Source organism: Nycticebus coucang, chromosome 23 (assembly GCF_027406575.1).
Source record: "Nycticebus coucang isolate mNycCou1 chromosome 23, mNycCou1.pri, whole genome shotgun sequence".
NCBI classification, from domain to species: Eukaryota; Metazoa; Chordata; class Mammalia; order Primates; family Lorisidae; genus Nycticebus; species Nycticebus coucang.
Window position 1 is genome coordinate 12,259,126 of NC_069802.1, and position 24,207 is coordinate 12,283,332.

General features: G+C 44.4%; 1 pseudogene across 1 annotated transcript; it reads left to right on the plus strand.

Annotated features, from left to right (window-relative positions):
* Window positions 1-19,498: 19,498 nt before the first annotated feature.
* LOC128575796 (sialic acid synthase-like) lies at window positions 19,499-23,312 on the plus strand (annotated as a pseudogene). Its single transcript, XR_008377170.1, has 2 exons — window positions 19,499-19,747; window positions 22,346-23,312. The product of XR_008377170.1 is annotated as a sialic acid synthase-like (transcript).
* The last annotated feature ends 895 nt before the right edge of the window (window positions 23,313-24,207 follow it).

Sequence of the window (24,207 nt, forward strand, 5' to 3'; positions counted from 1 at the left end):
CCCATTCATTCCATTTGCCATGGGAGAGGTAAGAAGTGGTGAGAGAGGCCAGACGTGGGATAGTAGGGATCTCTCTCTGTAAAGAAACAGGAAGAGTAAGGACTGACTTGCCTTACAAAGGATACACTAAATGATATAATGAATGAACATCTTCAATAGCATCCCAGGACCAAATACAACGGTTTCTTGCCAGGCCCAACATGCCTGCCAAGCAATGAGTTGGGCTTAAGTAACTCCAGTGTGTTTCATTTTTTACAAATTTCCTATGACTGTCACCATGTCCATTTCTTTTTGTTTATTTATTTGCCTTTATCTTCATTCTCCCATACTCCAAAATAACATTCTCCATGCAAAGAGGAATATGGTGGCCTGTGGTGATGGACTCACATCCTAATAGCTTCCTGATCAAAAAAGAAAAAGAATTATTTCTAACCTCTGACTGAAAATTTTCAGGAAAGGTCTAAAACTGGGTCACGTGAAGTCAAGGGTGTGTAAAGAACAGTAATTGGCCCAGTTTGGGTCATGTATTCAAAGAAATAAGGTCTGTTATGGAAAGAATTTAAGGGTGCTGGGCCTCAACAGGAATACAAAGAAAATCCAATTTTCTAAGTCATTTATTTACATCCTTCCCCCCGCCCCCAAGTTCCACTTTATCAATAAACTTGATAAAAGTTGAAAAGTTGAAACTTCTTTGTTTTTTTTTTCTTTCTTGGAGAGAAAGTCTTACTCTGTTGCCCAGACTAGAGTGCCATGGCATCAGCCTAGGTCATAGCAACCTCAAGCTTCTGGGTTCAAATGATCCTCCTGCCTCAACCTCCCAAATAACTGGGACCACTTGTGCCCACCACTACTCCTGGCTAATTTTTCTGTTTTTTTAGTAGAGACTCCAGAACTCAAGCAATCCCCCGACCTTAGCCTCCCAGGGTGCTAGGACTGCAGGCATGGACCACAACACCCAGCCTGAAATTCCTATTGCTGTTATAGGTAGTACAGGGAAATTATCTCTAGCAAATAGTTTTTATATTATGACAGTTAGGGGCAGTGAGTCTTTTAATGATGTATTTAGACTAAATGAGCAATTAGTAAAAGATTGGCATGCTTTTATATAAAGGAATATTGGTAGTTTTTGCTAAGATTGATCATAATTTTTTTGTTCTTAATATTTTTGTTGAGTAAAACAGAAATTTTTACGGGTGAATGCAAACACTTAAAGGTCTTGGTATGAAGGAGGAGAATAAACTGTTTAACCTCTATGTAACCTTTTCTAGCATGTTTATTTAAACATTCTGCCAATGTTGATGTGATTCACTCAAGAATGTAACCCAGGTTCTGTACAGTTAGATAAAATTTATTTACAAATCTGTAGAACTTTGGTTGCCTTTGTAACAAACTTTAAGAAAATAAATGGAATGTGCAATGGCTTTAATCAAATAATGTCAACATTTAAAAGTAAAAACAAAATTGAGACAATTCTAACCCTTAACTCTGTTTTTCCAACTCAAAGATTTGACCAGTAGTCAAACGAGAAGATATTAGAACAGACACTGATAACACAAATCCAGTGTCTGTTACACCGACATCTCACTCATTCCTCCAACTTTAGTATCACTAATCAACCAATCCCATCAAAATCAAAATCAAACCCACCCAAAAGTCATTTGCTTTTGCAAAACTACAATCTTGTTTGTGACCGTGTTGGCAGAATGGAAATTCTATTTCACTTATCTTTCCCAGCACATGGGCTATAAAATCTCAAATGCCCTGACTTTCTCAAAATGACTATAAGCAATTGCAACTTGGGGGAACATACTTTAAAAAGTAATCAAAGGGGGGAATGAGCTATCAAATGGCTCCTCCATCAGATCTCTTCAGATATTCCATGTAGGGTTATTTTGGGGATGCCAAGTAAATTCTGGCTTAATCCTAACCCAAACGCTTCTGGAGCGCCCCAACTAAAGCTCCTCCATATGACTGTGGTTTGACTCTTTCTTGGACCCTTCCGATGCATACTCAGCCTTTCTGCCATGGGAAATCCCGTCTACCAGTCCTAAAAGCCTGGGAGAAGTTTTCCCACAACCAAGTGAGCCCTGTTTGCTGGATCCACTGGGAAAGAAGATAGTTGAGTTGGACTGTTGAAGCATAACAGGAAAGCAGTTCGTCTCGGTTCCTGTACCAGGAAACAGCTCCGGGTGCCAAGACTAATTCCCCTGCCAAGACCCCAATCATATGGAGTTTGACATTCTGTGTTAATCCCACTGCTACTGAGGAATAAAGCTTCGCAAAAAACGTTTCTAAAGTGCATCCTGTCCAGCACAGAGCCTTGAGCAGACAGAGGAACCTTTGTCCCTGCTTGGATCATGTGGTGGACAAAGGCCTCCAGTCATAATTTCCTTCTCATTTTGGACATGCAAATCAACAACAACAGAAAAAAATAGAAAAATAAATGCAAGACATTAGAACATTGGAACCACTAATTCAGACCAAATGGCAATCTATTCAGCCCTATATTTTGTTTCTGAGAGTGGAAACTAATGAATGCTTGAAGGAATGAGGTGGTTACTCCTCACAATGTAAAGCCCAAGAGGTAGTGATGGGCCTCAAGTATCTCTAACTGCCCTTAATTGCAGCTTTGGAGGCCTCCTAAGACTAACTCTGCCATACAACGTTTCTGCCTTGAGCCCCAAAGACTGTCCTGCAGAGTCATCACTGTTCAAGGGGTTAACTCACAAATTCCTCCGTCTCTTACTTCCTCCTCTTCCTCTTGGAGGTACTTCAACACTGTTGTTTTGTTTTGGTTTAGCCTCTCCATTTTAGGAATTTTTTTTAAATTATTTATTTATTTATTTATTTTTAGAGACAGAGTCTCACTTTATGGCCCTCGGTAGAGTGCTGTAGCATCACAGCTCACAGCAACCTCCAGCTCTTGGGCTTCAGCGATTCTCTTGCCTCAGCCTCCTGAGTAGCTGGGACTACAGGCATCCGCCACGCCTGGCTTTTTTTTTTTTGGTTGCAGTTTGGCCGGGGCCAGGTTTGAACCCGCCACCCTTGGTATATGGGGGCTGGCACCCTACCCACTGAGCCACGAGCACCGCCCAGCCACTCCATTTTAATGCACTGATAACTGCTTCTGGATTCTAACCCAAATTCCATTTCTTGGTTTGTAAACCCCTATCCTTCTGACAGTTTTTTGTCACAAACACAATGGGAGCCACCTGCTACATTTGCATCTGCACTGCACCCAGGTGGGTCATCCCAGGTGTAGCCTAATCTTCCAGACATACTCTCTCATGTAAGAGAAGTGCACTCCCCCTTTCCTTATTTGCAGCAAACTACTTAAAGTGTCTAAGTCAGTTGTTTTCAATGTTGGCTGCACACTGGGATCAAGTGTGAAGTTTTAAGGACCCGTTATGCCTGCATTTCACACCTAGCGTCTGGCTTAATGGGTATAGCACAGGGATTCCTCCAAAATTCCAAAGTGGAGAATTTCTAGATTTGGAAGACACACATCAGTTCAAGCCAATTTAGCTCTTCTCCACATCTGTGTTTGGCTGGGCATGGTTGATCATGCCTTTAATTCTAGCACTCTGGGAGGTCGAAGCAGATCACCTGAGGCCAGGAGTCCCAAACAAGACGAAAACATCATCTCTACAAAAAATAGAAGTAATTAGTGGGTCCCGATGGCTCATGCCTATAATCCCAGCACTGTGGGAAGATGAGGCAGGTGGATTGCTAGAACTCAGGAGTTCAAGACCAGCCTGAGGGTGGCACCTGTGGCTCAGTGAGTAGGGCGCCAGCCCCATATACCAAGGGTGGCGGGTTTGAACCCAGCCCCGGCCAAACTGCAACAACAATGAAAATAGCCAGGCGCTGTGGCGGGTGCCTATAGTCCCAGCTACTCGGGAGTTTGAGGCAAGAGAATCGCCTAAACCCAAGAGCTGGAGGTTGCTGTGAGCTGTGATGCTACAGCACTCTACCAAGGGTGACAAAGTGAGACTCTATCTCAAAAAAAAAGAACCAGCCTGAGCAAGAGTGAGACCCTGCCTCTACTAAAAATTGATTGAAAAACTGAGGCATGAGGATCCCTTGAGCTCAGGAGTTCGAGGTTGCTGTGAGCTATGATGACACCATGGCACTCTACCGAGGGCAACAGAGTTAGAAAAAGAAAAAAGAAAAGAAAAGAAAAAATTGGCCAGGCATGGTGGTGTGCACCTGTAGTCCCAGCTACAAGGAGGCATTGCTTGAGACAGGAGAATTGCTTGAGCCCTGGAGTTTGAGGTTGCAGTGAGCTATGATGATGTCACTGTACTCTTTAGACGAGATGACAGAGTGAGACTTTGTCTCCAAAAAAGGAAGGAAGGAAGGAAAAAAAAAAAGACCAATTAGCCAGGGATGGTTGTGCACACTTACAGTTCCGGCTACTCTGAAGGCTGAGGCAGGAGGATCATCTGAGCCCAGGAGTTGGAAATTGCAGTGAGCTGCGATGATGACACTGCTCTAGTGTGCGAGTTCTGGGGCAATAGAGCCACAGTCTGCCTCAAAAAATAGAAAAAAAAAAAACTCCTTAGTATGACTTATTTTGTTTTTGAGCCAATCTCACTTTGTCACCCTGGGTAGAATGCTGTAGCATCACAGCTCACAGCAACCTCAAACACTTGGGCTCAAGCAATCCTCTTGCCTCAGCCTCCTGAGTAGCTGGGACTATAGGCCTCTGCTGCAATACCCGGCTATTTTTAGAGATGGGGTGTCGCTCTTGCTCAGGCTGGTCTCCATCTCCTGAGCTCAAGTAACCCACCCACCTTGGCCTCCCAGAGTGCTAAGATTACACCTGGCATTTTTAGTATGACTTCTCACAGAATATTTCTGTCCTCTTGATTATTTTAACAGTTGCTCTCAACTTACTAAAGTGTGTCAATGTTAATTTGGACAGGTGAAATGAATAATTGATACCATTTCAAGTGAATAGAAATGATCATATTATAAGCTTCTCAAAGGAAGGGAGATGTCTATTCATTTTGTATTTCCATGGAAACCTACCACGGTACTTTGATCAAAGTAGGCACTTAACACATATTTAGAATAACCTGCATATGAGGTCAGCTTCTAATTTTTAAAATATTTGTGATATGTATGATGTGCAATAGTTGAAAAATGCTTTAAGGGGAGTAGCCAGTATTTTTTCAATTGATTCTTTGTTAGCAGCTCTAGCAGGATATAAATCACAGGCCGTACAATCCACCAATCGGAAATATTCAACTCTGGCCAGGTCTGGTGGCTCACGCCTATAATACTAGCACTCTGGGAGGCTGAGGTGGATAGGTTGCATGAGCTCAGGAGTTTGAGACCAGCCTGAGCAAGAGTGAGACCCCATCTCTACAATAAAAAAAAAGAAGAAGAAGAAGAAAAACTAGCCCAGAGCTGTGGTGGGTGCCCATAGTCTCAGGTACTTGGGAGATTGAGGCCAGAGGGTCCCTTGAGCCCAGGAGTTTGAGGTTGCTGTAGCTATAAAGCCAAGGCACTGTAGCCTGGGGCAATGGTGTGAGCCACTGTCTCAAAAACAAATAAATAAATCAAACATACATAACACAATGGTTTTAGTATATTCACAAATTTGGGTGACCATCACCACAATCAATTTTAGAACATTCATTACCCTAAAAGGAAACCCAGCTCTCATTAGCAGTCACTCTCGTTTCTTCCCCAGTCCCCTAAGCCCTCAGCAACCACGAATCTATTTTATGTCTCTATAGATTTGCCTGTTGTGACGTTCTTACATATGGAATTGTGCAGTTTGAGGTCTAAATATCAGGCTTCTTTCACTTCCCATAAATGCTCTCCACGTTCATTCAATGATATATCCCCTTTTAGCATTTCATTTTTATTGTTTTGTTTTTTTTTTTGAGACAGAGTCTCCCTATGTAGAGTGCTGTGGCATCACAGCTCACAGCAACCTCAAACTCCTGGGCTTAAGCAATTCTCTTGTTTCAGCTTCCCAAGTAGCTGAGACTGCAAGTGCCCACCACAACACCCGGCTATTTTTTGTTACAGTTGTCATTGTTGTTTAGTAGGCCTGGGCCAGGTTCAAACCCCCCAGGTTCAAAACCACTTGCCTCTGTGTATGTGGCTGGTTCCCTAACCATGGAGCTACGGGCACGGAGCCTTTATTGCTAATTAGTATTTCTTTTTTTAAAATGTTTTTCCCTTCTGAGTACGTACATTTTCTTCAGCACTAACATTTCATTGTATGAATATCAAGCATTTTATTTATCCATTCATCAGTTGATAGACATTTGGATTATTTTCATTTTGGACTGTTATACATAACACTGCCGTGAGCATTTGTTTTCGGGTGGACATATGTTTTCATTTCTCTTGGGTATATTTGCAGGAATAGAATTGCTGCATCATGTGACAACTCTACCTTTAACTTTTCCAGAAACTGCCAGACTGGTTTCCAAGTTGGCTGCACCAGTTCACGCCGCTGGAACTCTATTACTCTCCTCCTTTCCTCCATTCAAGCATCTAGATCTTTCTTTTTCCATTGCCTCAAGAGAAGGATGAGACGGGTTAAAGAAGAAACAAAGGCGTGTCCTGATGACTTGCTTTTCCAAAAGGCTACACCCTTAGGGGACCAGTGAGAAACTCACAGAATAAACAAAAGGGATTAGAGAGGACTTCCCTCATTCCACTCCACCCAGATCCTCAATGAAAAGGAAAGTTTCCTCCAGGGCTGGGAAGAGAACCAGAGGCCAGAAAGAAGAGATAAGACAGCTGTTAGCAGTCCCAGTTGGCAGCTGTTGGATGAGCCACAGGCTTTCCTAAGTAAGCAGAAGCACAAAGCTCAAAGCTCAGGGAGGAAATTGCTGGGTAGGGAATCTAAGCTCCTACGTCTTTAGAGAGGTCTTGCAGACATTTCCTCACCCCACCATGGCAAGAACAACAGATGGTTCAGCCACACTCAAAGCTGACACAGAAGGGCTAGGTTGGCAGGAATGAAGGACATCTCAATGGTAACACACAGAAAGGAGGGACTGTGGGCCTACACCCTAACACCAAGGAACTACGCACGCTTCCAGGAACTTAGACTTAATCTCAGAGGTAAGAAGTGATGAAGGGACCCCAAACTGATTAAGATTGATTTTCTACCAGTCTAGCAAGATATAAGCTCAAAATTAAAATTAAGTCTTGTTTTGGCAAAGAGAAGTCATATTTTCAAAGTATCCATTGAGATTAGTATTCGCCACGTAAGATTAGAAAAAAGACTAAAGAAATCAAATGTTCAGTAAATACGTTAAAAGACACACCCACTACTGAAAGCACCATGTGCAGAAAGCAGGTCAAACACAATAAATTCTTCTAAACTGCTGGTAGAGTGGTGGGTGGGAACTACTGCTTTGGAAAACAAGATGGCAGTCATTAAATTGAACAGTGGTAGAACCTGTGACCCAGCAATTGCCTTCCTCGATATATACACCCCCTAGACAACTCTTGCAGAGCTGTGCCAAAAAGTATGCAAAAGAATATTCACTGTAACGTTCGCAATGCTATGTAATGGTAAAAATAAATTTAAAACAAGTAAGTGCCAATGGGGGAATGAATAAAAAAAAGTGCCACATGTATTCAAAGGAATCCTATACAGCCTTGCTACTCAAAATGTGATTACTGAGCAGCAGGTTGTCTTTGTCAATGGAAAAGATGTCATACTGTATAAAATAATTTAAAGAGGTTTTAGTCTGAGCCAAATTTGAGGACCAGGACCCAGAGCTGCACCCAAGAAACTTTCAGCAAGCAGACTTGCTGTGGTGGGGTTACAGTTTGGTTTTATACATTTCAGGGAGGCAGGAATTACAAGGAAAGTCATAAATCAATACATGGAATGCATACATTGGCTTGGCCCAAATGGTGGGACATCTCAAAGTGAGGGCTTGCAGGTTACAGGTGGATTTAAAAATTCTTTAGCTGGCTGTGCTCTGTGGTTCAGGCCTGTAATCCTTGTACTCTGGGAGGCAGAGACAGGTGGATTGCTTGAGCTCAGGAGTTCAAGACCAGCCTTGCTGCAGAAAGACGGGGCACAATGGAGAGAACAAACAGCCAAAAACCATGTTTAAAAGAGCAAGGGCTTTCTTTCAGCGGGTTGAGCAAAGGCACAGAAGAATTCAAAATGGCGGTGCTCTCAGACTGGCTCTGACTTCTCCTTTTTATCCCCAGTCGAAAAGTTCTGGCCCTTTCTCATCGGTCAGTTTGAATCAAGCTGGAGAAGTGGGCCCGGGCTTTTACGGAAGGAAGCAAACATTAGTTTCCAGGTCGCAGGAAGTTAAGTTTCTACAAATTCCTAAAAGCTGAGTCACCACGGGAAGGACCTCACAGGTGTATCCTTGGGGTCTCCTTGAAAAGACCTCTGTTCTCTTAGACCTCACTTTTTCCAGGTATCCTCTCTCAGCCTGAAGAGGAGCGAGACCCTCATCTCTAAAAATAGGTATTGTGGTGGGTGCCTAGAGATTACTGTGAGTTATGATGCCACAGCACTCTACCAAGGGTGATAAAATGAAACTCTGTCTCAAAAAAAAAAAAAAAATGAATTTTAAAAACTGTTTAAAAATCAAACTTCTTTAGCTGAGAATTGGCTGGAAGAGTTAGTCTTTGCCTAATAGGCCAGAAGTCAACAAAAAGGACACTTGAATTAAGATAAGGGTCTATAAATCAGAGACAAACTACCAGACTGTGCCCTGAATCAAGAGATTTGTTATGCAGGTTGAAGACCCAGCTAGTAGGTTGTGCATAGCCTTAGGCCTGTTGGTGAGTCACCAAGCACATTTCCAAGAAGGGGAGGGGGCATGTTGAGGCATGTCTGATCTCCTTTCTCCGAGCTAGCAATTCAGTTTTAGGGATCCCCTTGGCCAAGAGGAGGTCCAGGCAATCAGTTGCGAAGATTTTAATTTATTTCACAACTTCACCTGAGAACTCCAGAGCTATCGAATCAAAATCTGTATTTTTTATTTTACCTTTTTGGACTTATTTATTGACACACCGAACCTGTATTTTAACAAGACCCTGGTGATTTGTGTGCCAATTAATGTTGAAGAAGTGCTGTCCTGTGCAGTTAAATGAATGAACTAGGGCCACTGTGTCAACTTGGACAGCTCTCAAAACATAATATTAAGAGAAAAAAAAAATACAAGTTACCAAACAGTACGATATTTAGGTCATTTATATAAAATTTGAAAACATGTACAAAAATGCTACATACTTTTATGAATACACTCCTTCGTACTAGACAGAAGGCCATGCAGGGAATTTTAGAAACACCAAATCCTGGATACTGGTTATTTCTGGAGGGATTAGAGAGGATTAGGAAGCTGTAGAGGGGACTTCAATTGCAATTATAATTATTATTTTTTAAGCTGCAGGGAAAATACACTTGGGTTTCTTATTTTTTAATTTTTTTATCTTCTAGAAACATTTTTATTATTACAGGTACGTACTAGTTGTATATATTGAAAGGGTACGCGTGATGTTTTGATATAAGCTTACAATGTGTATTAATCAAATCAGGGTAATTGGGTTATCTATTACCTCAAGCGCTTATCATTTCTTTGTGTTAGGAAGATTCCAATTCCACTCTGTTAGTTATTTTAAAGTATGCCCCAACTTAATGTCGGTTATGGTCATTTCATTGTGCTATCAAATATTCTTCCTTCTACCTAACTATATTTCTGTACCCATTAACTATCCCCACTTTATCCCCCACCTTCTGCTACCCTTCTTAGCCTCTGGTAATCATCATTTTACCCTGTATCCATGAGATCTATATATTTTTACATACCTAAAATTTTTACTTGTACAAAAAGTTTTTTTTTAATAGGGTTTATATCTGGGTAGGTGATTTTTACTTTCTTCTGAATATTTTTTGTATTTTCCACATTTTTTATAATGGCCATGTATTGCTTAGATGACCCAAAAAGCAATCTTTTAAGTTATATTGACTTCTAATTTTATTTATTTTATTTATGTGTGTGTGTGACGGTCTTACCCTGTCACCCCTTGGCCTAGCTCACAGCAACCTCAATCTCTTGGGCTAAAGGGATCTTCTTGCCTCAGCCTCCCAAGTAGTTAGGATTACAGGCACCTGCCACAATGGCTAGTTTTTCTATTTTTAGCTCACTCTTGTTTAAGCTGGTCTAGAACTTGTGAGCTCAAGCAATCCGCCAGACTAGGCCTCCCAGAGTGCTGGGATTACAGGCGTGAGCCACCATGCCCAGTCCCTGTAATTTTATTCTTGATGAGTTAGGCAACTCTTCACTTAGAGCATCAAGCTAATTGCTTCCTAGCTACTCACTTCGTTACAGGAGGAAGAGGGTCCGACCTCCTGTCACTGTCAGCCAACAGACACAGACGAGGATAGGTCCACTACACTTTGTCAGAAGGCCAGCAATGCTGGATAACAGTGACAGCAGCCTCTATAGGACTGTTCTGTTCCTCTTGTTCCAAAACCATAGTTTTGTACTTAAAGGTTCAAAGCAAAGACTACCTTAACTCTTCTTATAAATAATAATCAGCACAACTCAGTGACCTATTACAACATTCCAATTCAAAAGTTTATTTCCTAAATCAATTCTCCTAAGCTACTCAAGATAGGCATCTTTAGGGTGGGAGCTAAATTTATAAAACAATAAAAATGGGAGACGTAAAATGACCAGACCGGCTGGGTCTTACAGGCCCTAGCGAGACTGACTCCATCTTATTTTCATCACATAATGCTCTCAGCTTCAATCTCATATCACTCTTTGCCTCAGCACCCAGACTGGGGCACAGGCATCACTGGCAATGCCCAAGAAAGCACCCGGGAGTGGGGGTGGTGGTGATGGAAAGTACATAGAGACAGGAAGCCCCTGAGCCTGCCATTCAGGCATTGTGTAAGCTGGAAAAGCATCATTTTTCCCTGGGCCTCTCTTTTCTTTAAAATGGGGATAACAACTCACGTGGTTTATCATCCAGCATCTTGTAAAGGTTAAAAGAAAGAAAGAGTGGCTCGTCGCCCACAGCACAGTGGTTACGGTACCGGCCTTATACACCAAGGCTGGCAGGTTGGAACCCGGCCCGGGCTAGCTGGGCAACAGTGGCAACTGCAACAGAAAAATAGCCGGGCGCTGTGGTGGCATCTGTAGTCCCAGCTACTTGGGCAGCTGAGGCAAGAGAATCGCTTAAGCCCAGGAGTTGGAGGTTGCTGTGAGCTGTGTGATGCCACAGCACTCTACTGAGGGCAACACAATGAGATTCTGTCTCCAAAAAAAAAAAATGGGAAGGGCAGTGCCTGTGGCTCAAAGGAGTAGGGTGCCGCCCCCATATACTGAAGGTGGCGGGTTCAAACCTGCCCCGGCAAAAAACTGCAAAAATAAATAAATAAATAAATGAGAGAAGGAGCACGGAAATGGTTTTGAACTTTGAACTGCTTTGGGAAGGTGAAGTTCTTCCTCAAATTCTCAACTCTCTGCTCTCAGTCAGCAATGCTGGGCCGCCCTAAAGTTGAATGTAGCGATTCCATTTAAAGCGGCTCTTCCCTTTGTCCCAAGTCTGCTTGGTAGGGTTGTCTTTGGGTTGCTCATCAGCTTTTCCCAGTGCCCCCCCTGTTCTGGACACATGATAGGATTGCACTTTTCTGCTTTCTTGAAATTAGGTGTGACCGCGTGACTTGCTTTGGTGAATTTTGAGCACAATGAAATGTCTCCCTTTCAGGAAGAAATCTGAAGAGTCGTTTGGGGAATGGCCTCATCCATTTGAACTGCAAGGTAATTGTGGAAATATGTGCTGCTGGAGCCACAGAGAACCTGGCTCTCTGAATGAGTAAGGTGAGCAGAGCCTACCTGCAGCGGATTTGTAGAATGAATGAAAAATAAACCTTTGTTACAGTCAGCACCTGAGATTGACAGATACAACTGGCAAAAATCAATGTAGCAAAGAAAATGATGGGTGACGACACAGGCCTTTATCAGAAATAAAGGTAATGGGTGTATAACAGGATGCCGTTCGCCAGTCCCCTCCCTAGGGGCAGAGAAATTTCCAGGCTAATCTGATTCTTGCAATGAAGCCCTTCCATCCCTTTCAGAGACAGTTTAACCCCCCTCAGTGAACAACCAAGTCAAGGATTGGCATGATTGCCATTAAAGCTGTTTGCCTAGCTGGACATTGTGGCGGGCACCTATAGACCCAGCTACTCAGGAGGCTGAGGCAAGAGAATCACTTAAGCCCTAGAGTTTGACATTGCTGTGAGCTGTGACACCACAGCACTCTACCGAGGGTGACATAGTGAGACTCTGTCTCAAAAAAAATAAAAAAAGAAAAAGGGAAAAATGAAGCAAGATGATCGCTTGAACCCAAGAACTTGAGCTTGCTGTGAGCTATAATGCCACGGCACTCTAATCAGGATGCCAGAGTGAGAATCTATATCAAAAAAATAACTAAATAAATAAGATATAAAAAATGCTGTGGAACAAAGAAAAGGTAGAACAGAGCAAGGAGGGATTAAATAGGGCAGTCAGGTTAAGCCCTGTCGAGAAGGTGAGATTTGAGCAAAGACTTGAAGGAGATGAGGAAGTCAGCCTAGCAGACACGGGTAAGAATGTTCCAGGCTGAGGGAGCAGCTGGAGCGGATTCCTTAGGCAGAAGGACGCCTGGTTTGTTCTAAGAAGAGCAGCTGGAGTGGAATAACAAGAATAGTAGATCAGATCACTCATTGTCGAGTGAATGAATGAAAAAGTAAATAAATGCTTGTTTCAAAATTTTGCTTTGAAGAATTTTCACGGGCCTTGCACATTTTCCCATAGGAGAAAAAACGGCATCTAGGTTTGTCCGGTCCACAAACTATGATCACATTTATAGTAAATGGCAACTCTACAAAGCATTGTGTCCTTTTATCGCCAAAGAGAAAGCACCTCCCGTGTGGGTCAAGAGATGGCCACGCGTCCTCTTAACTTTGAGTCACTGGACCCCTCTTAGCCTGGACCCAAACAGTGAAGTCTGAGGCTGGGGAGATAAAGGTGATTCTGGGCTCCCGTCACAAGCCCCCGGTGCTGACAGGCCACTCCACCTCCAAGGCTGACGTGATGGGAACCAAAGTGCAGTAAGAGGAACAAGGAGGCCTTCAAAGGGGCCGGGAGGTGCTATCTCACTCAGCACGCAGAGCAGGAGGAGGCAGAAAGGGAAATGGGCTCTTTGTGGACAAATGACCCCCTTCCCCGGCCCTTTGAAACTCACTCCCCAGAGAGGGTCTGAAATCCTCGTGCGCTAATGGCCTGTCTCAGTGGTTTCCAGATACCACCAAAGTTCCAACTGCCAGATGTTTGGCCAACTTTCCCAGTCTCCTGAGATGTCTTCTCAAAATGCAGAGTCCAGGGTCTGCCTCCAGAGAGTCTGAATCAGGGCGTCTAGGTGGAATCAGGAATTAGTCCTTTTATCAGCTCCCCAAGACATTCTAATGAGCCAAATTTGGGAACCACTACTCTACTCTCCTGGGTAGAGGGGTGCCTGCATTTTGTGAAAAAACAATATCTCTTGCCAAGGGCATAGGTTTATACCAGTGCTACTTCCGGCATCAGTGATCAAGTTATGCTGAGGTACCAGGGAGGCCACTAGACTGTCTGAAATCACAGGTTGGAAAGGTCATCTTCACAGCACACATGCCCTGTGACACAGCAATGAGAGAAACCCTGAAACTCTTCCGGGGTTTCTCCTCACCCCCACCCCCAGCAAGTTCCAATGGGATCACCAGTTTGAAAGCAGTGGGAAATCTTTGTATGTATTAATGAATTATAACGGGAGAGATAGGAAGTTTGAAAATGTTAGAATTTCTATAAATATTCTGCAAGGGGTATTGAGGAAGATGGGTATGGAAGGCAGTCCCAGCTTGGCTCCAAATCATCCTTTCCAGCTGGGCTCACACCGCTGGGCAGTCTGCTTCCACCATACGGAGGTTGATCTGTGTGGTCAGTAGCACACAGCACAAGTGACAGAAGGTTGCTTCTGCAGTCAGGTTTTTAAACAAAAACACTGTGGCTTCCATCGTGGGCTCCCTTTCCCCTTGGTGCACTCACTCTGGGGGAAGCCAGCTGCCATGTTGGCAACACTCAAGCAGCCTGTGGAGAAGACCACATCCTGACGGACTGAAGAACCACCAACAGCTGGCAAGGCTCAGAGGCCAGCCAGCAAGGCAGATGAGCGTGGCCATGAACCTGCCAGCCCCAGGAAAGCTTTCGGGTGAGTAACCCCAGTCAGCAGTCTGTCTGCAATTTGGTAAGACACCCTGAACCAGAGCTATGCAGCTAATCCAGGCCAAGGCTGCTGACCCACAGAAACCGTATGAGATAATAAATATTTGTTGTATTAAGCTGCTAAATTTTGGAATAATTGTTAGACATGAGTAGATGATACAATGGTGTAGATAATACAATTCTGTCATCAGAATTTTTTTTTTTTAGAGACAGAGTCTCACTTTATCGCCCTCAGTAGAGTACGGTGGCATCACAGCTCACAGCAACCTCCAGCTCTTGGGCTTAGGTGATTCGCTTGCCTCAGCTTCCCAAGTAGCTGGGACTACAGGCGCCCACCACAGCACCCAGCTATTTTTTTGTTGCAGTTTGGCCGGGGCCAGACTCAAACCTGCCACCCTCGATATACGGGGCCAGCACCCTACTCACTGAGCCACAGGCACCACCCCTGTCATCAGACTTATTCATGTAATCTCAATCTAGACTTTTCTCTCCAATTAATCTATACAGCATTTTAACGGACTTTATTTATTTATTTATTTCTGAGACAGAATCTCACTTTCTTGCCTCCTATAGAGTGCTATGGTGTGATAGCTCACAGCAAACTCTTGGGCTCAGGGATTCTCTTGCCTCATCCTCCCAAGTAGCTGGGACTACAGGCATCTGCCACACGCCCAGTTTTCTTCAATTGTTAGTAGAGCCAGGGTCTTGCTCAGGCTGGTTTTGAACTCCTGAGCTGAGGCAGTCCACCTGCCACAGCCTCCCAGACTGTTAAGGTTACAGGCCTGAGCCACCTCACCTGGCACATTTTAACAGACTTTCATTGAAGTATAGCACATATATAGAAAAGTATACAAATAGGCTCGGCATCCGTAGCACATAGTTAAGATGCCAGCCACATACACCAAAGTTGGCAGGTTAGAACCTGGACCCGGCCAGCTAACCAACAATGACAACCACAACAAAAAATAGCCAGGCCTTGTGGCAGGCGCCTGTGATCCCAGCTACTTGGGAGGCTGAGGCAAGAGAATTGCTTGAGCCCAAGAGTTTGAGGTTGCTGTGAGCTGTGACAGCATTGCACTCTAGTGAGGGCAACATAGTGAAACTGTCTCAAAAAAAAAAAGAAAAGTATACAAATCATAAACAAGTACATCTCTTAATACCACACCCAGATCTGGAAATAAAATATTACCAGGACCCCAAAGCACCCTCATGTCCTTTTCTTGTCACTAAACACGCTCCTTAAAAGTAACCAGTATAGGCTTGTGTATTGTAAAAGCTGTGATTTGTTTTTCCTGTGTGGATATCCGGTTAATTCAGGGCTACATATGAAGATCATTCTTTATCTTACGGTTCATTGTCCTTTGATCATAAACCTAGGGACTGTGTGGTCTGTTTCTGGACCATCTATTTTGTCCCAGTCTCTGTTATACTTCTATTGTCATTGTCTTAATTATGGTAGTGTTAAGTGAGTCTTGATACCTAGCATATTCTTCAAGATTGTGTTTGGTGATCTTCGTCCTTTGCTTTTCCATATAAATTGGAATCACTAATTTTTACCCATAAATAAAACCTACTGGGATTTAGGAGGGATTATATCAAAGCTATAGGAAATTGTTATTATTTTTTTTTTTTGTAGAGACAGAGTCTCACTGTACCTCGCCCTTGGGTAGAGTGCCGTGGCGTCACACAGCTCACAGCAACCTCTAACTCTTGGGCTTACGCGATTCTCTTGCCTCAGCCTCCCCAGTAGCTAGGACTACAGGCGCCCGCCACAACGCCTGGCTATTTTTTTGTTGCAGTTTGGCCAGGGCTGGGTTTGAACCCACCACCCTCGGCATATGGGGCCAGCGCCCTACTCACTGAGCCACAGGCGCCGCCCGAAGAAATTGTTATTTTTATATACCAAATCTATCAATCCATAAAGATGATGTATTTCTTCATTTATCTAGGTCTTGACTGATTCGTTGCAGTAATATATTGTAGTTTCTTTCTTTCTTTCTTTCTTTTTTCTTTTTGAGACAGAGTCTTACTTTGTCACCCTCAGTAGAGTGCTATGGCATCATAGCTCACAGCAACCTCAAACTCTTGAGTTCAAGTGATCCTCTTGCTTCAGCATCCCGAGTAGCTGGGACTACAGGCATCTGCCACCACACCTGGATATATATTTTTTTAGAGATGGGGTCTCACTCTTGCTCAGGCTGGTCTTAAACTTGTGAACTCAAGCAATCCACCTGCCTTGGCCTCCCAGAGTGCTTGGATTACAGGTGAGAGCCACTGCACCCAGCCTAATATATTATAGTTTCAGTAATATTTGTTAGTATAAAGTGGATTGCATTTGTTTTTGTTTTACTTTTTATTTTGAAATCATCTTAGATTAAGAGTTACAAAAATAATACAGAGATTCCCCCATGCCCATCACTTAGCTTTGCCTAATCTGAGTATCATTCATATAATTAATATTATATTATGATTTATATTATATTATAATTAATATAATTATCATTAGTACAATCACAGTACATTTATCAAAACTAGATGAATCAACATTGGTAAATGTTACTTTAAACTATAGACTTTATTCAGATGCCCTCCCCCCACCCCCCAGTTATCCCCTAGTGCCCTTCCTCTATTCCAGGACCCAACATGGTTACCACACAGCTTCTGGGCAGCTGGAGTTTTGAGAAGGCGGATTCCCATCTGTGGTCAGCATCTGTCTCCCTTTCGCCCCAGCCCCCACCAGACACTCTTCTGCAAGGGAAGTTGGGGCAGCCTGTCCAGTGGATGCACATTGAGACTATAAATGACAGCTGATGACACTCTGTGATGGGGAGAAGGTTTCTGTGCGGGAGACTTCTCCAGAAAGCTACATACCTCACTTTTCTGCTCCACTTGAGTCTTTATTCAAACATCCTTCCTCCAAGATGCCTTCCTTGACCACACTGGGTAAAATAGCACCCATCCCTTCTAACCCCCTTTCCTTGCTTTTTCTTCACAAAACTTGTTACCACCTGTCATGACACATGTTATCTGTCTGCATGTTTATTGTCTAACTCTCCCCTGGGATGGCTCCAATGTGTAGTCAGATCCCTGAACAAAGATAAAAAAAGGAAGGAGAGAAAGAAACATCTCCAAAGACACAATGGAAACGAGACAGCAGGTGGAGCATCTGTGCAGAGTTGCTGTGGGATGGCACTGGTGTGCCAGGATGGAGCGGACGCTGGCCCCGCCTGGCATGCTCTCCTGTGAATCAGACATGAGGCTGCACCGGAAGGTCATGGGCCACGGCCAATCTTGGGGTGACTTTGTGGCAGGATTGGGTAAGAAAGAGTTCCCGTTTTTCTCTCCCACCTGTTTGTCTTCCTTCAGCCAACACTGTCTCCTTTTGCTTCATAGTCTTTCTAATTAAGGAGCTTTAGCTCTGCTTAACTATCCGTGTAAATCCTTCTTATCCACTGCATGTGTCTGACAAACAGCAAGTGAATCTCCGAGGAGAACAAACCAAGTGCTTCATTTGAAGGAATATTCCATGGATGTACATATTCTAGTTGGGTCTCTTTTGTTTGCAAGTAGGAGGCCCCAGCTCAAATTAGCTTAAGAAAAAGATATTTATTGGCTCCTGTAACTACAGAGTCCATAGAAAAGAGGCACAGCCACATACAGGAGCTCACGTGGCGGCAGAGGCTGCCTCTACCTCTTAGCTCAGGTTCCTCCGCCTCCCTCCCCAGGAAACAGTAGCTGCCAGCAACTCCTGGGGCTCCATACTTCCTGACTCCCACCCAAGGAACAAAAGCAGACACCTTCTCTGACAACTCAAGCAAAGTCTTTAATGGAGTCTGATTGCCTCTAATTAGCCTGACTTGATACGTCAGGGGTCATTTTGAAAGTTTTGAGATACACAAAAATCAACTAACATAAAATCCACACAGACAGAAGCAAATGAAGTCCTTCTAGTAATAAGCCAAGCAAGGTGAAACTTGCCTGGGTGAATCAGAAAGGACTGTCGACTGGGTTTCTTGGAAGTGAAATGACAGACCATAACACAGCCTGTCTCAAAACCTTTGTAGTGGCTTGGTGCCTGTGGCTCGAGTGGCTAAGGCGCCATCCACATACACCTCAGCTGGTGGGTTCAAATCTAGCCCAGGCCCGCCAAACAACAATGCTGGCTGAAACCAAAAAAAAAAAAGCCAGGCATTGTGGCAGGCACCTGTAGTCCCAGCTACTTGGGAGGTGGAGGCAGGAGAATCGCTTGAGCCCAAGAGTTGGAGGTTGCTGTGAGCTGTGATGCCACAGCACTCTACCTAGGGTGACAGCTTGAGTCTCTGTCTCAAAAAAAAAAAACCTTTGTAGTGACCCATGTATGTATCTAGGACCCCATCATTGGCTCCGGGTTATATCATGTTCTGATTGGTTGATATTTGGTTACATGATTTCTTCTGAATGAGAAATGGAGCCCCATGGGAAGAACATGGCCAGGCTGTACCAGGGGTGGTAAAGAAAAGTGGAATAGATGTCTACTGTGCCAGGTCTCAAACTCATAGTCATGTTCTTTGTCCACAGGACAACTAGTACTTTACAAGACTGAGGTCATTATCTTTAGGGGTTAATCCTATCTCGTTCGCTTCCCTTCTGAAAAACCCAGAATCTTTTTCAGATTTCTTTCTGAAAGACTTCTTTGGGCCCATGGAAAGAACCGTCAGCCAGGGATCCAGACTTTTTTTATTCTTTCAATGTGTGGCAGAGAAGAAAAATGGTTGGACACCCTGGCAGATGAGTCTTTCTGTGGGCCTGAAGAAATCTATCTGCAAGGAAAGAATAAGAGTTGTCTTGAGCCACACATTAAATACGCAAACACTAACAAAAGCTGATGAGCAAAAGCAAAGTCCGTGCCCACTTTTCACGATGTCCGACAGGAAAGATAAGGACGACGTCTTCACAAAACACACACGTGGACCACGGCCACAGGCTGGACACTCCTGAAAGGATTCTTACACAAATCTGCCCAGTTGTGCAGAAAAATCTTTAAGAAGGGAAACTAATTTATAGGCAGAGAAATGTGAACTGCAAATAGATGGAGAAAAGGGCGTAATGAAAGAAGGGTGGCGGAACAGAGCCCGTTGGAAATGCCAGCTCCTATTTGAATATTTTCTCTGCCTGTTTCTTACGTTGGGTTTCCAAGAAGTACGTCTCCTGGGTGTGCCCTCAGGAGAAGGGCAGCAGGGATGCCGTGCAGGGATGCCATGCCGGGATGCTGCACAGGGATGCCTCACAGGGCAGGAGAGGTAGCAAGCCAGGATGTGCGCTCACCTGCTGACCAGCTTCAGTCCAAAGAAGTGCTAGACACTAACGGTACCACTGAGTCAGTCCCACCTGCAGGCAAGGGGTGGCCTTTGTGCCCTGTGCAAAACAATCTGGGGGCAGAGTATATCCCCTCCCTGGAAGACAGCTCCTGTTTGGTCAAGGGCAATTTTCCAAAGAGAGGAACAGCTGTGAGTTGTTACCAGCCGACATTCAGAACGGCTGAGGGATGGAGGATTGGCAAATGAAGCGAATAGAGGCGAGAGTGTCAATGACCCCTGCGACCTGCTGTACAAAGCACTCTGCCTGTAACTCCCCCCTGAGCGTTTAGCACAGTGTCCTGTTGTACGGCTAATTCTCTTATATCCTAAATAACCTCTCCCCTCCACTCACATCACCTCTGACTTTTTCAGTTTCTCGTGGTCTATTGCGTACACTCTGAAAATAACCTTCTAGTTGTGTGGTCCCAATAAACCAGCCTCTTTTAATTTACACCTTTGTGACTCTCCTATATGGCACAGCAGAGGTGGCGCTCTGCTAACAAAACTGTGAGCAATAAAAGTCACCACTGTTTTCAGTCAGTAAGTTTGGGTCATTTATTACAAGGTGGTTGATAACTAGAACACCCACTTCTTCCCTTTATCCCATCAAATCCATCCTTCACACTGTTTTCTACAACCTAGATCTGACCATATCTTCCCCACTTAATAAAACCCCCACTGGCTCAGTGCCTGAAGCTCAGTGGTTAGGGCACTGGCCACATACCCTGAGGGAGGAGGGTTCAAACCCAGCCCAGCCCTGCTGAACAACAATGACAACTGCAACAAAACATAGCTGGGGCAGGGGCCTGTAGTCCCAGCTACTTGGGAGGCTGAGGCCAGAGAATCACTTAAGCCCAAGAGTTAGAGGTTGCTGTGAGCTGTGATGTCACAGCACTCTACCTAAGGCGACATAATGAAACTCTGTCTCAAAAAACAAACAAACGAACAAAACAAAAAAGAACCCTATAAACTTCTACTCCTTCCAGAATCATGCCTCAACTCCTAAGCCTGCCATGTGGCATATGAAATTCTTCATAACCGAGAGAAGGGAACACTTTTACATTGTTGGTGGGATTGTAAACTAATACAGCCTCTTTGGAAAGAAATACGGAGAATCCTCAAAAGAACTCAAACTAGACCTTCCATTTGATCCTGCAATCCCATTACTAGGTATCTACCCAGAAGGAAAAAAAATCCTTTTATCATAAAGACATTTGCACTTGATCATTTATCGTAGTTCAATTTACAATTGCCAAGACGTGGCATCAACCCAAGTATGGATTAACAAACTGTAGTCTATGTATACCATGGGATACTCTTCAGCCACAAAACAGATGGAGACTTTACATCTTTCGTATTAACCTGTATAGAGTTAGAGAATATTCTCCTTAGTAAAGTGTCATAAGAATGGAAAAACAACTATCGAATGTACTCAACTCTAACATGATGCCAGTAGATGAACAAATACATGCCCACACAAGAGAAAAGTTCAATTAAGTTCAAGTTGGAGGTGAGAGGAGGAGGAAGGAGGGAGAGGGGAAGAGAGAGGGGGACGATGTGCTGTCACTTAACAGGCACAGCGTAGGGCATGTGGCACACCTCATGGGTGAGGAGCACAGCAACAATAGGGACTTTCCCTAACTAATGCAAATAATGTGACCTAGTTGTTTGTAACTGCATATTACTCTGCAATTTGAAAAAAAGAAGTTCTTCACAACCTAGCCCTAGCCTACTTTAGCAATCCTAACCTTCAGCTGTAAAACCTGAGCTTGAGCCACCACAAACCTCTCCCCGCCCTCTAGACACTATGTTGACACATGTCATTCCTCTGTCCACCACGCTTCATGTGGCCAATCCAGCTCCGAGGCAGATCCTCCTTCCAGATGTCCTCAGCTCCTTCAGGGAGATTCCATCCTTCTTGCCTCTGTGTTTTCTTAACGCCTTCTCACCTCCACGACAGTCCTGCATAAGACGAGGTCCTTCAGCACAGGCTCCTGAGTGTGCCCATTTCTGAACCCTCAAAACCTAGTTCAAGGCCTGGCACATAGTTCAGCCTTCCAGTGATGGCTGGTGCCTGTGCAATATCACCAAATACAGGCTTCATGAGAGTGGGCACTGAATCTTAGTCATCCTGTCCTGCTTGGTTTACCTCTAGGTTCTCGCCAAATATTTAACTGGACTGAGTGAAAATTAATATTTAACTGGACAGAAAATTAAGACATGAAGAAACACAAGGATGAAAAGAATCATTTGAAAGTTCTTTACAAGAAGGCAGCTAAGGTAGTCTTTAGAAAGCCAATGACAATTAGAACTTCTCAGGGTGGAGGATGTGTGCTGTCTCTGAACACTCTGATCTTAGTTAATTTTCATTTTATCCCTCCAGTCTCTTTTTGCACCAAGTGGGAAGCTTTGATAGAGAGAGGAGAGGGCCAGAGGCCTGTGATGTGGTTTGAGGACTGATAGCGCTGACTTTCTCAGACACCTCCCCGCAGAGGCACTGGCGCGGCCTCCCTGCTCACAGACCAGGTTTGAGTGAGGTCCTGCCAAGGTGGGGGCCAGGCCCGCAGGGGCTCACCCTTAGGAGTGATTTCCATATGTTGTTTTATCTGCTCAGATAAACTGGAGCCACTGTAGACAGTCCAGGAACACCCACCTACCTTTATCGTTGGCCCTGGAGCAAGGACAGGAGTGATTTTCCCAGGATTTTTGCAGCTTGTCCAGAAAGCTCAAAATGATTTCCATTTTCAGCCACACCCGTGCTTCATTATTGCCGAGATCGGCCAGAACCACCAGGGAGACCTGGACCTGGCCAAGCGCATGATCCGTACCGCCAAGGACTGTGTGGGGCTGACTGTGCCAAGTTCCAGAAGAGTGAGCTGGAATTCAAGTTTAATCGGAAAGCCTTGGAGAGGCCGTACACTTCGAAGCATTCCTAGGGAAAGACATACAGGGAGCACAAACGGCACCTGGAGTGCAGCCATGACCAGTACCGGGAGCTGCAGAGATATGCCGAGGAGGTGGAGATCTTCTTCACTGCCTCCGGCATGGACGAGGTCTCCCAGTGGTGATCTCCAGCGGGATGCAGTCGATGGACACCATGAAGCAGGTCTATCAGATCGTGAAGCCCCTCAACCCCAACTTCTGCTTCCTCCAGTGCACCAGCGCCTACCCGCTGCAGCCCAAGGACGTCAACCTGTGGGTCATCTCGGAATACCAGAAGGTCTTTCCTGACATTCCTGTAGGGTATTCTGGGCATGAAACAGTCATAGCCATATCTGTGGCTGCAGTGGCTCTGGGGGCCAAGGTATTGGAACGTCACATCACGTTGGACAAGACCTGGAAGGGGAGTGACCACTCAGCCTCACTGGACCCTGGAGAACTGGCCGAGCTGGTTCGGGCTGTGCGCCTGGTGGAGAGGGCCCTGGGCTCCCCAACCAAGTGGCTGCTGCCCTGTGAGACGGCCTGCAATGAAAAGCTAGGCAAGTCTGTGGTGGCCAAAGTGAAAATTCCAGAAGGCACCATTCTGACACTGGACATGCTTACTGGGAAAGTGCGCGAACCCAAAGTCTATCCTCCTGAGGACATCTTTAATCTGGTGGGCAAGAAGGTCCTGGTCACTATTGAAGAAGATGATAGCATCATGGAAGAATCTATAGAAAATCATGGCAAAAAAGTCAAGTCTTAAAATAAAGTGCTGTTGTCTAAAAAAAAAAAAATATCACGGCTTGGGTTTGCATTATAGTTTACAATTCGTGCCATTAGCGAGAAGGAAGCTTGGGTAAGCAAGTGTGTATAAGTAAGTCTCTACACCAATTTTGAAACTTAAGTGATATCAGAATCCCCCAGAGCAGTGGTTCTCAACCTTCCTAATGCCACAATGTATTTTCATTGTCACAAAGGGGTCGCAACCCACAGGTTGAGAACCCCTGCCCCAGAGGTCTTGTTAGGATACAGATGACTGGGTTTCTGATTCGCTTGCATTTTTCACAGATTTCTGGACAATGCTATGAGAAGGCCTCATTTTCAGCACCGTTGGATGAGGCCATGAGCTTCTGTAGGAAAAAAAAAACTGGCCTTTTATCTCTATGTGCTCACTGCCTACGTATGGCCAGTGTCCGGTGTGTGGTTTTTAAAATTCAAATGACTGGCTGTGTATCGTGGCAGGCACCTATAGTCCCAGCTACTCAAGAGGCTGAAGCAAGAGGATCACTTGAGCCTAAGAGTTTGAGGTTGCAGTGAGCTATGACCCCACAGCACTCTACCCACCGGCCAAGAGTGAGACAAAGTCTCAAAAAATAATAAAAACAGGGTCAGCGCCCATAGCACAGTGGTTATGGCACTAGCCACATACACCAAGTCTGGTGGGTTCAAATGCAGCCTGGGCCAGCTAAACAACAATGACAACTGCAACAAAAAATAGCCAGGCATTGTGGCAGGCACGTGTAATCCCACCTACTTGGGAGGCTGAGACAAGAGAATCACGTAAGCCCAAGGTTGCTGTGAGCTGTGATGCCAGCGCACTCTACAGAGGGTGATATATCAAATCATCATCATCATCATCATCACAACAAAATAAAATAATATAAAATAAAATTCAAATAACATTAAGG